This window comes from Dendrobates tinctorius, unplaced genomic scaffold (genome assembly GCF_039654945.1).
Source record: "Dendrobates tinctorius isolate UK_male_01 unplaced genomic scaffold, ASM3965494v1 ptg000031l, whole genome shotgun sequence".
Classification (NCBI taxonomy): Eukaryota; Metazoa; Chordata; class Amphibia; order Anura; family Dendrobatidae; genus Dendrobates; species Dendrobates tinctorius.
The window spans coordinates 1,525,362-1,538,002 of NW_027361699.1; the positions used below are offsets into that span (position 1 = coordinate 1,525,362).

The 12,641-nt window shown below is 43.6% G+C and overlaps 1 protein-coding gene across 11 annotated transcripts in view; it reads right to left on the reverse strand.

Moving 5' to 3' along the window:
* The window catches only part of LINGO2 (leucine rich repeat and Ig domain containing 2), a 2,318,940-nt gene that overhangs the window by 564,324 nt on the left and 1,741,975 nt on the right, over positions 1 to 12,641 (reverse strand). The window lies entirely within an intron of this gene.

Here is a 12,641-nt window from a genome sequence, read left to right on the forward strand (position 1 = left end):
TGGGTCTACAGTATTTTCTAAAGAACGATAATAAAATTGACATGAAAGCATAAAAAGGTGCATGAATTATCAAGTGGGTCGCCGAATGCCTCCCTCACACTGTATTATCCCTTAGAACATATCCATACATCCAATTCTGAGCCTGTGAGACCGTACATGAAAGCTGTAGGGCTCTAGCTAAGGAGTCATACAGGCTCTGGGTGCTGCCAACAGGTTTCAAGCATAGGGCTCTGCCATGGGCATGAACTTTGGAAGTGTATCTATACCTTCCTTCTCACATTCAAACGGAATATCTAGTGTGGGACTATGTTCCTACACACTTGGCAGTACAGTTGCCATGAAAACCATATCACACCCCAAAAAAATCTATATGTTGTTGACACATTGAGGCATGGACGCCTTAAAACCAGAGGTGTCAATGAAAGGTATTCTTTGAAAAGAGAGGATATTTGAAGATTTATATTTTTAATAATTTTTTAACTTGTGTATGTATTTTTTTAAACTTTTTTATTTTAATTTTACTTTATTTTGTAGTCTTCTTATGGACTAAATCCAAGAGTATTGCAGTGTGTAAGGAAAACACAGTTTGCCTCTGCAACTAAGCCTGTACCTGAGCTTTTCGCAGGAAGACCAAGATGGCAGCAATGTGGGTCTTCAAAAGGTCTCCAGCTACCACGGTAACCTATTGGTTCTTGGCAATTGCATTGTGATGAGACGATAGAGGCCATTGACCATCCATGTTGCCCTTAAGTCATTTTAATGCCACTGTCATAGAATGATAGTGGCATTTACGTGGTTAGACTGAAACTTCTTCATATATACATCATAACTTATTTAAGAGCTAAAACGCTGTATACTGGAAACATTCCACCAGACCAGTCATTTAGGAGATGCTCTGAACCAGTCTTGCAATCAGAATTTGAGCCTTGCAAATATTTGCTAAGATCCTTGCATTTGCAAATTTTTCCTGTGTCTAACATTTTATAGGTACCCCTGCTTCACTTGGTTGTAAAGCTTTTTCTTGGACTGCACTGCACTTCTTTTTTGAAAAAAGCAGCTGATGGAGGATCATGTGTATCAGTCTCGTCCAAATAAAAAATTACACACTTGAAGAAGATTGATTTGTAGGTGTGGTCACATGCATTCTCCACCAGCATCCCTTTAGAGCAAGGTTCCCCAACTTCAGTCCTCAAGGCACAAGAGCAGATCATGTTTTCAGGATTTCCTTTGTATTGTAAAGGTGAAGCAATTATCACTTGAGCAATACTAAGGAAATCCATATCTGGCTGTAATCAGGCCGCCAGGCTCTGATTCACGCTGTTCGTAGTTTGGACAGCATGAATCTAATGACACTTTCCTTTCAAGCAGTCAACTCTTCACAAAGGAGAAAGAATTGTCAAAATGTTAATATGAAATTAAAAGTTGCCAAGCCCTTTAACCACCCTTTGGTTACACTTTAATAGTAAAACTTGCTATAATGTTTACATTTTTAGAGTTCTGTCTCTTTCGCAAAAAAAGTTAAAGAGATTTTCCAGGACTATTTTATTTTTTTTACTACTATGGGCCTAAAAACTAACAGACAGGTAGTTGCTAACAGAGGTAAATACCCGCCTGTTCTGCTCATCACTGGCTCCTGCTGGTGAGTCGGCTGCTCCACATCAACATGGCAGTCTTTCTTCTTCTGGGCTGCTCTGTTGACAGAGAATGACTGCCATTGTCATGCTTACTGACAACTGGTTCCTTGAAGTTAGGCACCTCTCTGCATCGGCAGAGATTGGCACTTGTTACAACAGGCAGTTAGTTAGCCACCACCTGCCAGTTAGATCTTAGGCCCATAGTAAAAAAAATTAAATATGGAGTCTTATTTCAGAATTATAGAAAATTATTGTTATATACTTCATTGGGCTAAATTCAGAGTAACCATACAAAATAGATTAAATACAAAAGCATAATAGGGTCTTATCCAAGTTACACAAGCAAAAAAAAAGGGTAACTGCGCTCTCTGTGTATGGATGTGTTAGACACAACCACTAAAAAGCCTATATTCCAAATGTGGCAGCTTCCATACGGTATTATCAGGAAAGTATGCCAGAGCAATGGAAGTGTTTCTGCACTTACTGGAATTATGACAGTCCACGACTGGATACAATCTGCTGGTTTATTGTCAATGCGTTTCAGACTCACAACGACTCCTTCTTCAGGACTACCATACATAAGAACAGTATATGACACACATACATGGTTAAATACACATTTTTTAAATTTGTCATGTATTTAACCATGTATGTGTGTCATATACTGTTCTTATGTATGGTAGTCCTGAAGAAGGAGTCTGTGTGACTCTGAAACCCGTTGACAATAAGCCACCAAATTATATCCGATCGTGGACTGTCATAATTCCAGTAAACGCAGCCACACTTCCATTGCTCTGGTGTACTTTCCTTAACATATAGAATGCATCTTTTGTGTATATGAGATTTTCTACTAAACCTGGAGAATGATTTGCTTCCTTCCTTTATTATGAGCAGCATTGTAATTACACAAACTATATAATGCACAATCCCAGACACCAAGAACAAATACTAATCTAATTTCGATCCCACAAAAAGAGAATGTAAACATAGACTGCCACCTACAGCACAACACTATACGCCACTGTTTCCTAAGGTCAAAAGCATACAAAAGGCAACACTGATATGTAGCGGTACAATAATATAAAAAAAAAGAAAATTCAATATGTGAAGATGTCCTTGACATTTTAATTATGCAATCTAAGTTTAGAAAGCTTATCGCCATGAACTCTGCTACCTCCGTAATTCAACCTTGCATACGAAATAAAGGAAGTTGCTCAAAAAAAGCCTCCTATTCACGTGAAACCTGCAGCTGTATAAAATGTGATAAAACAACCCTGAAATAGATACATGGCAAGTGAGTAAAGAAAGCAGATAATGAAATCCAGCTCACAATGCTAAAAAACAGATTCTTCAACAGATAATGGCATCGGCGGCACATATTGATGTTGAATAGTTCTGATACATCCGGCCTACCAATTATGCTTGACAGATTCATTAGGTTTGTGCTACACCCTGATAAAGAGGGTTGCATTGGCCGGGTCCTTTTCATCCACTTTTATGGATGTTATTGTTCCGTATTTTTTGTTCTGGATGATATTTTAAGGAAAGAATCACACAGCATAATGAAATGGAGACACTTGATAAAGGAAAGGGCTGGGTTGGGATGAAATTCGCCCTACAGCACATGTGTAAACATACTGAGATGAAAGCGTAATGAAGACTAAGCAACCACATTGCTAGGGACAAATGTATTCCAGATATAAATCCAAATGAAGCAAATTTCTTGTTTTATGCAAAGCTGCTGGAATGAATTCTAAGCAATGATTCAGTGCGACAACGAAACAACAATGTCAGGTTCTCATATGCTCATGACATTTTTATGATTACTACCAAATTTGTTTTGATGGATGGAAGTGTAGGAAGCATCCTTGCAAATCAGTTCTTGGCGGAGTCACAGGAACTGATTTGTGAAGTCTTATTTTCTGTAACTATAGAAAATAGGACTTAAAATGGGTGGATGTATAGCATGATAATACCAATAGAAGCCTTAATATGTTATCATATGTCATATGCCATGTGCTTTGACAAAGGGAACTTATATTCTTTACGTGAGATGTTCTACTATTCTATACACTAGTTTATTGTTATGCATGGAGTTCTTACAGGAAAATTCCTGTCAAAAATGAAAAATTGACCGACTCATAGAGTTTATATGTGTTCAATCCGCAAATGCTGTGCTCCTTGTATTTGCTGTCACATTAAGGTCTCTACATTCATTATTACTAAAATGATACTACTAGAGCAATGTAACATACTACTGCTGGTAATTCTTTGACTGTAGGCCCACAAATGTAAATTTCCAAGGTTCTCTTCATGCTATAGCCCCTCTACACCAATTAAATTAAAAAATGGCTGCATGTTACAGGGTTGTGCATGAAAACATGTAAAAATGGAAACTCATTCTTTGCCATTGCTTCCTGCTCTACCCACTTCCTAATATACACTGTTCAAAATGCTAGTAAAAACATGCTCTTCTGTGGTCTAAATGCAGGATTAAGGTGCAAAAATATCATGTATTTTCCCTATTAGAGAATAGGGAATTTGAATTGTATTTTATTTTTTTTCAATGTAGTTTAAAATTTATAGTTTCAAAGGTTTTAAGGTTGACAGTAGTCAATAGTACATTGAGTTAAAACTACATCATAATATGTTTACCCAGAGGAAGGCAAGAACCCAATGGGGTAGATGCTAATAGCTCCATATTAGGGGAAAAATTCTTTCCTGATTCCACATATGGCTATATCCAGACTAGTTCCTTGGATAAATGTCCCATTACAGAATCTAGTATCCAAAACCTGCATCCAGACCCTCTTTGTGCTTTGGTGGTGACTCAACCATTACATCATGCAAAGAGTTCCATAGTCCCACTGCTTGCACAATACGTTTGCTACATTGTAGATGAACCCCATAGTCCCATGATCATGAAAAATTAATTTGGACTTCAATCATACCTGTGTTTTTATTTTTTGCTCTTTTGTACTGCATAAGGAAAAGAAAAACAACAATATCACTTGATGGACACCAAAGTCACCGAGCTAACTCCAATTATTATAGTAGAGTTTGTTGGGTTTCTGTCATGGTGGCTGCTGTTTTAGCATGCTATTTTGTCTAGAATTTTAAGTGTAGCCTTCAATGGAGACTGATGAATAATCCACTATTCTCCTTTAAAAATGTATTTAAAAATGCCCTTTCATGTCATATCAGTTTGTAAGAAAAAATAAGTTCTCATTTCTGATGATCTGCCAAAAGATGCAATCACAGGAAACCGATGTGTTATTATTATAATAATCTTTATTTTTATATAGCACTAACATATTCCGCAGCGCTTTACAGTTTGCACACATTATCATCGCTGTCCCCGATGGGGCTCACAATCTAAATTCCCTATCAGTATGTCTTTGGAATGTGGGAAGAAAACAGAGTACCCGGAGGAAACCCACGCAAACATGGGGAGAACATACAAACTCCTTGCAGATGTTGTCCTTGGTGGGATTCGAACCCAGGACTCCAGCGCTGCAATGCGATCCAGTGAGCCACCGTGCTGCCCTTGCTCCCATGATTAGGGATGAGCGAAAATCTTGGGCTCTCTCCTTACTTGTCAAGCTATAGCGCTTACAGAAGAAGCTGCAACGGTAACCTGGATACCTGGAGCGCTCTCGATAATCAGCTGTTCAGCGCCGCAGCTGCATGTGTCGTGGCTATGTGACAGTCACAACAAACAGGCTCTCAATGAATTAAAAATAAGTGTCACTGAATATATACTGTATTCAGATTCATAAAGTGCACTCTAATTTTATTTTTGATGCATTATTTTTATCTGAGGGCTCATACATATGGCTACATTATCATGGGCATACCCAGGATCAAAACTAGGGGGGGCAAGCCATGGTCCTTCAGAATGTAAAATTTTAGAACGAAAAAGGTGAATGAAACTGCTCCATACAGTGTAATGAGCCCCATACCTGTATATACATCATCAGTAGCCCCAGCCCACTGAGCCCAGCACATGTATATACAGTTATGTCCATATATATTTGGACAGAGACAACATTTTTCATCCAATTTTAATGTGGATGAAAGCTGAAAGTCTGAACTTCAACTGCATCTGAATTGTTTTGTTTAAAATTCATTGTGGTAATGTCTAGAGCCAAAATTAGAAAAATGTTGTCTCTGTCCAAATATATATGGACCTAACTGTACATCACCAGCCCACTGAGCCCAGCACCTGCATATACATTATCACCATCCCACTGAGCCCAGCACCTGTATATACATCACCAGCCCACTGAACCCAGCACCTGTATATTCATCATCACCAGCCCCAGCCCACTGAGCCCAGCACCACCTGTATATATCATCACCAGCCCACTGAGCTCAGCACCTGCATATATATATCATCACCAGCCCCAGCCCACTAAGTCCAGCACCTGTATATACATTATCACCATCCCCAGCCCACTGAGCCGAGCACCTGTATATACATCATCACCAGCCCACTGAGCCGGGCACCTGTATATACATCATCACCAGCCCACTGAGCCCAGCACCTGTAAATACATCATCACAAGCCCCAGCCCACTGAGCCCAGCACCTGTAAATACATCATCACAAGCCCCAGCCCACTGAGCCCAGCACCTGTATATACATCACCAGCCCCAGCCCACTGAGCCCAGCACCTGTATATACATCATCACCAGCCTCAGCCCACTGAGCCCAGCACCTGTGTATACATCATCACCAGCTCCAGCCCACTGAGCCCAGCACCTGTATCTACATCATCACCAGCCCCAACCCACTGGGCCCAGCACCTCCTGTATATTCATCACCAGACCCAGCCCACAGAGCCCAGTATCACCTGCATATACATCATCACCAGGTCCAACCCCAGTCCAGAGCCCAGTACCACCTGTATATACATCAGACCAGCATCAGCCAGCCCCTGTTTATACATCAGCCACAGCCAACCCCAAGCACCTGTATACATCAGCCCAGCCACCCCCTGTATACACCAGCCACAGCAACCGCCTGTATACACCAGCCACAGCCACCCCCTGAATACACCAGCCACAGCCACTCCCTGTATACACCAGCCACAGCCACCCCCTGTATACATCAGCCCAGCCAGTCAGCCCCCAGCTCCTGAATACATCAGCCACAGCCACCCCCTGCATACATCAGCCCAGCCAGCCGCAAGCCCTTTTATACACCAGTCACAGTCACCCCCTGTAAACACCAGCCACAGCCACCCCCTGTATACAACAGCCACAGTCAGCCACCAGCTCCTGTATATATCAGCCACAGCCACCCCCATATACATCGCCCAGCCAGCCACAAGCCCCTGTATATACCAGCCCAACCACCCCCTGTATACACCAGCCACAGCCACCCCATCTATATATCAGTCCAGCCACCCCCTGTATACACGAGCCACAGCCACCCCCTGTATACACCAGCCACAGCCAACCCTGTATACATCAGCCCAGCCACAGTCAGCCCCCAGCCCTTGTATAAACCAGCCACAGCCGCCCCCTGTATACATCAGCTCAGCCACATTCAGCCCCCATCTCTTGTATACATCAGCCACAGCCACCCCCTAGTCCCTGGGTACACCAGTCACAGCCACCACCAGTATACACCAGCCACCCCCTGTATACATCAGCACAGCCTCAGTCAGCCCCAGCTCCTGTATACATCAGCCACAGCCACCTCCTGTATACATTAGCCCAGCCAGCTCCAAGCCCCTGTATACATCAGCCACAGCCATCTCTGTATACATCAGCCCAGCCAGCCCCAAGCCCCTGTATAAATCAGCCCAGCCACCCCCTGTATACACCAGCCACAGGCACCCCCTGTATACATCAGCCCAGCCAGTCAGCCCCCATCCCCTGTATACACCAGCCACAGCCACCCCTGTATACATCAGCTCAGTCACAGTCAGCCCCCAGCTCCAGTATACATCAGCCACCCCCTGTATACATCAGCCCAGCCAGCGCCAGCCCCTGTATACACCAGCCACAGCCACCCCCTGTATACATCAGCCACAGCATCCCCCTGTATACATCAGCCCAGCCACAGTCAGCCCCCAGCTCTTGTATACATCAGCCACCCCCTAGCCCCTGTGTACACCAGCCACAGCCACCCCCAGTATACATCAGCCCAGCCACAGTCAACCCCCTACTCCTGTATACATCAGCCACAGCCACCACCTGTATACATTAGCCCAGCCAGCTCCAAGCCCCTGTATACATCAGCCACAGCCATCCCTGTATACATCAGCCCAGCCAGCCCCAAGCCCCTGTATGAATCAGCCCATCCACCCCCTGTATACATCAGCCCAGCCACAGTCAGCCCCGAGCCTCTGTATACACCAGCCACAGCCACCCCCTGTATATATCTGCCCAGTCACAGACAGCCCCCAGCTCCTGTATACATCAGCCACCCCCTGTATACATCAGCACAACCAGCCCCAGCCCCTGTATACACCAGCCACAGCCACCCCCTGTATACATCAGCTACAGCCTCCCCCTGTATACATCAGCCCAGTCACAGTCAGCCCCCAGCCCCTGTATGCACCAGCCACAGCCACCCCCTGTATACATCAGCCACAGCCTCCCCCTGTATACATCAGCCCAGCCACAATCAGCCCCCAGATCCTGCATACATCAGCCGCAGCCACCCCCTGTATACATCTGCCCAGCCAGCCCCAAGCCCCTGTATACATCAGCCCAGCCACCCCCTGTATAGACCAGCCACAGTCACCCCCTTTATATATCAGCCACAGCCACCCCCTGTATACATCAGCCACCCCCTGTATACATCAAGCACCCCCTGTATACATCAGCCACAGCCACCCCCTGTATGCATCAGCCCAGCCACCCCCTGTATACATTAGCCCAGCCACAGTCAGCCCCCAGCCCCTGTATACACCAGCCACAGCCACCCCTGTATACACCAGCCACAGACACCCCCTTTATATAACAGCCACAGCCACCCCCTTTATATATCAGCCACAGCCACCCCCTTTATATATCAGCCACAGCCACCCCCTGTATACATCAGCCACCCCCTGTATACATCAGCCCCAAGCCCCTGTATATATATATCAGCCCAGCCACCCCCTGTATACATCAGCCCAGCCACCCCCTGTATACATCAGCCACAGCCACCCCCCTGTATACATCAGCAACAGCCACCCCCTGTATACATTAGCCCAGCCACCCCCTGTAAATATCAGTCCAGCCACCCCCTGTATACATTAGCCCAGCCACAGTCAGCCCCCAGCCCCTGTATACACCAGTCACAGCCACCCCCTGTATACAACAGCCACAGGCACCCCCTTTATATATCAGGTCCTTTGGGTCTAAATGAAAAAGTGGATATGTCCGTATTTCTCTGAAGCGGTTACGATTGCTAGTTTTATTGCATATGGTGTATGTAAATTGTGCTTGTTTTTATTTTTTTATTTTGGGGTTTTTTTAAGACACGTTCAGGTAAAGGGTGGAGTTTCTTTTGTTCACACATGTGGTACAAATTAGTGTCTCCTTGAGCCTGAGCATGGGACCTGTTGAAGTGCATTGTGCACGAAACGGCTGTCGTCCGTCTTTTTGCATTTCTCCCGAGCCATTGCCTGTGCTTTATTAACATGAAATAAAGTGAATCATTTCAAGAGAATGGTGAGTGCCATCCTGCTGTCTTTTTCTACTACGATAGTTCATGTTTTTTCTTCACATGGATAGAGCACCCGTTCAGCAAGGGTTACAGGTGTCACACTGATAGCGGTTATAAGTGACTTTGCGGGTATTTCTTTCTCAGGGACAGTGCCGGATGTTTCTTTTTTCTTTGACTGACTATATATATATATATATATATATATATATATATATATACTTTCAGTTGTATATTAATACAAAATATTTCCATATCTACATTGGGCTCTGTTTGTATGCTATTTTTCCCCAGAATATGCATATTTCTATGCACACAGAGTTAGATGGGATCATCATCATCAATGCAGGCATGGTGTAGAGAAGGTTAACAGTTAGCCAAGACCTGTATTTTGGAAGGAGTTTGGGAGTAAAAATAGAAATTTGCAAGTAAGTTCCAGGAAGAGAGAGAGATTTCAGTTGAGAGGAAGAAGGGGAGATCCATCTGAGTGGGACAGATTAAGCCACACAAAGGGTGTGTAAAGGAAAGGAGACGTAGATGGCAAGCCTGCATCGGAATACAAAAATTGTCTGTCTGGATCGGAACACAGCAGGAAAGTTGGAGTGCAGGCAAGCTCAGCCTCAGTAGTCGAAGATCCAAGAGGTAAAGTCATTTATTAGTGGAGACTCAGAGATGGGTTGGGAGTCAAAAGGGATGAAAGGATGAACGTCAGCCAGTCATGGAAGTTTTAGTGGAGAAATACTCGGCTGACCAGACTCTGAGTATTGCAACAAAGTGAACTATGGAAGTAAACGAAGCAAGCCGAGGAAAATGGAGTGCCACATATTGATATGCTATGTGACTGAAATGCTTCTCACAAGTTATGAGCCACTATATGTAACTGCAATGTATGTACTTGTGTGTACAGAGGAAAAGGTAAAGAACAAGCTTTGCACTCGCTGCATATTGTATATAGGTGAAACCAGAAGTTTACATACATTATATAAAAAGACACATAGGCATGTTTTTCTCAATATCTGACATGAAATCACAATAAACCTTTGCCATTTTAGGTCAATTAGGATTACCATAATTATTAATATTTGCCAAATGCCAGAATAATGAGAGAGAGAGAATGTTTAATTCATTTTTATTACTTACTGCAAAGTCAAAAGTTTTAAAAAGGCTAGTACAGAAATGGTTCCATTCTCAGCAGTGCTGGAAAACAGAAGCCACTTCGAAATGCCTTGTTGGGTAGGAGCCGAAGGTATGTTCAGCCTAAACAACAAGGGATCAGCTAGATACAAGTTTATACACCTGAAGAATACCTGATCTACCAGCTAATTGCTTGTTGCTGTTCTTTTGTTCTTGTGTGTGCCCCTGATATTTCAGACAATGTAACTGTTATGCTGGGGCTATACAGGTCACATGTCTAATGATCGCTATGTGCTGCTACAATATTATAGCACAATACAAATGAACAGGGACCTGTTACAATTTTTAGGTTACGGCGGCAAGCAGATCGCAAAAAATCCAATTGTGTCTGATTTTTTCCAATGAACTTGTCGCAGCACCCTAAAAGTCGCAGTTCAACCCTATTGTTCTATAATGTAGCAGCAACAATAAGTGATCATTGCTCATGTGAGCTGTGTTGCAACCAAAGTGTATATCCAGCCTTAGGATGAAGTAAGCTAAAAGTAAATGTAATTTTCTTGAAACTCAGTTTCATGTTCTCATATTACATCTGAGGTGCACCATATGACATCAGCTGGTGAACAGTATTTCTATTCATAACCCTTTTATTATCTTCTTTGAGATTGTGTCTGGAGTTGGCACTTGAGCCACCATCTGAGATGTGGGACCTGTATGGTGTCACCACTAGTTTAGCCTCTTTGACCTAACTACCCAATCCAGTACACTAAATGTCCTAGCAGGCAGTTCATAACTTGGGCATGTACAGTCATGGCCAATAGTTTAGAGAATGACACAAATATTATATTTTCACATGATCTGCTGCCCTCTGGTTTTTATGTGTGTTTGTCAGATGTTTTTATCACATACAGAAATATAATTGCAATCATATTATGAGTAACAAAAGATTATATTGACAGTTAGAATTAGTTAATGCAGCAAGTCAATATTTGCAGTGTTGACCCTTCTTCTTCAGGACCTCAGCAATTCTCCCTGGCATGCTCTCAATCAACTTCTGGATCGAATCCTGACTGATAGCAGTCCATTCTTGCAAAATCAATGCTTTTATTTTGTCTGAATTTGAAGGTTTTTGTTTGTCCACCCGTCTCTTGATGATTGATCACAAGTTCTCAATGGGATTAAGATCTGGGGAGTTTCCAGGCCATGGCCCCAAAATCTCTATGTTTTGTTCCCTGAGCCATTTAGTTATCACCTTTGCTTTATGGCAAGGTGCTCCATCATGTTGAAAAAGGCATTGTTGATCGCCAAACTGCTCTTGGACGGTTGGGAGAAGTTGCTCTTGGAGGACATTCTGGTACCATTCTTTATTCATGGCTGTGTTTTTAGGCAAGACTGAGAGAGAGCCCATTCCCTTGGCTGAGAAGCCTCCCCACACATGAATGGTTTCAGGATGCTTGACAGTTGGCATGAGACAAGACTGGTGTTAGCGCTCACCTGGTCTTCTCCGAATAAGCCATTTTCCAGATGTCCCAAACAATCGAAAAGGGGATTCATCAGAGAAAATGACTTTACCCCAGTCCTCAGCAGTCAACTTCCTGTACCTCTGCAGAATATCAGTCTGTCCATGATGTTTTTGCTGGAGAGAAGTGGCTTCTTTGCTGCCCTCCTTGAGACCAGGCCTTGCTCCAAGAGTCTCTGCCTCACAGTGCGTGCAGATGCACTCACACCTGCCTGCTGCCATTCCCGAGCAAGCTCTGCACTGCTGGTAGCCCGATCCCGCAGCTGAAACACTTTTAAGAGACGGCCCTGGCGCTTGCTGGTCTTTCTTGGGCGCCCTGGAGCCTTTTTGGCAACAAGGGAACTTCTCTCCTTGAAGTTCTTGATGATGCGATAGATTGTTGACTGAGGTGCAATCTTTCTAGCTGCGATACTCTTCCCTGTTAGGCCATTTTTGTGCAGTGCAATGATGACTGCACGTGTTTCTTTAGAGATAACCATGGTTAACAGAAGAGAAACAATGATGCCAAGCACCAGCCTCCTTTTAAAGTGTCCAGTGGTGCCATTCTTACTTAATCATGACAGATTTATCTCCAGCCCTGTCCTCATCAACACCCACACCTGTGTTAATGGAGCAATCACTGAAACGATGTTAGCTGGTCCTTTTAAGGCAGGGCTGCAATGATGTTGAAATGTGTTTTGGGGGATAAAGTT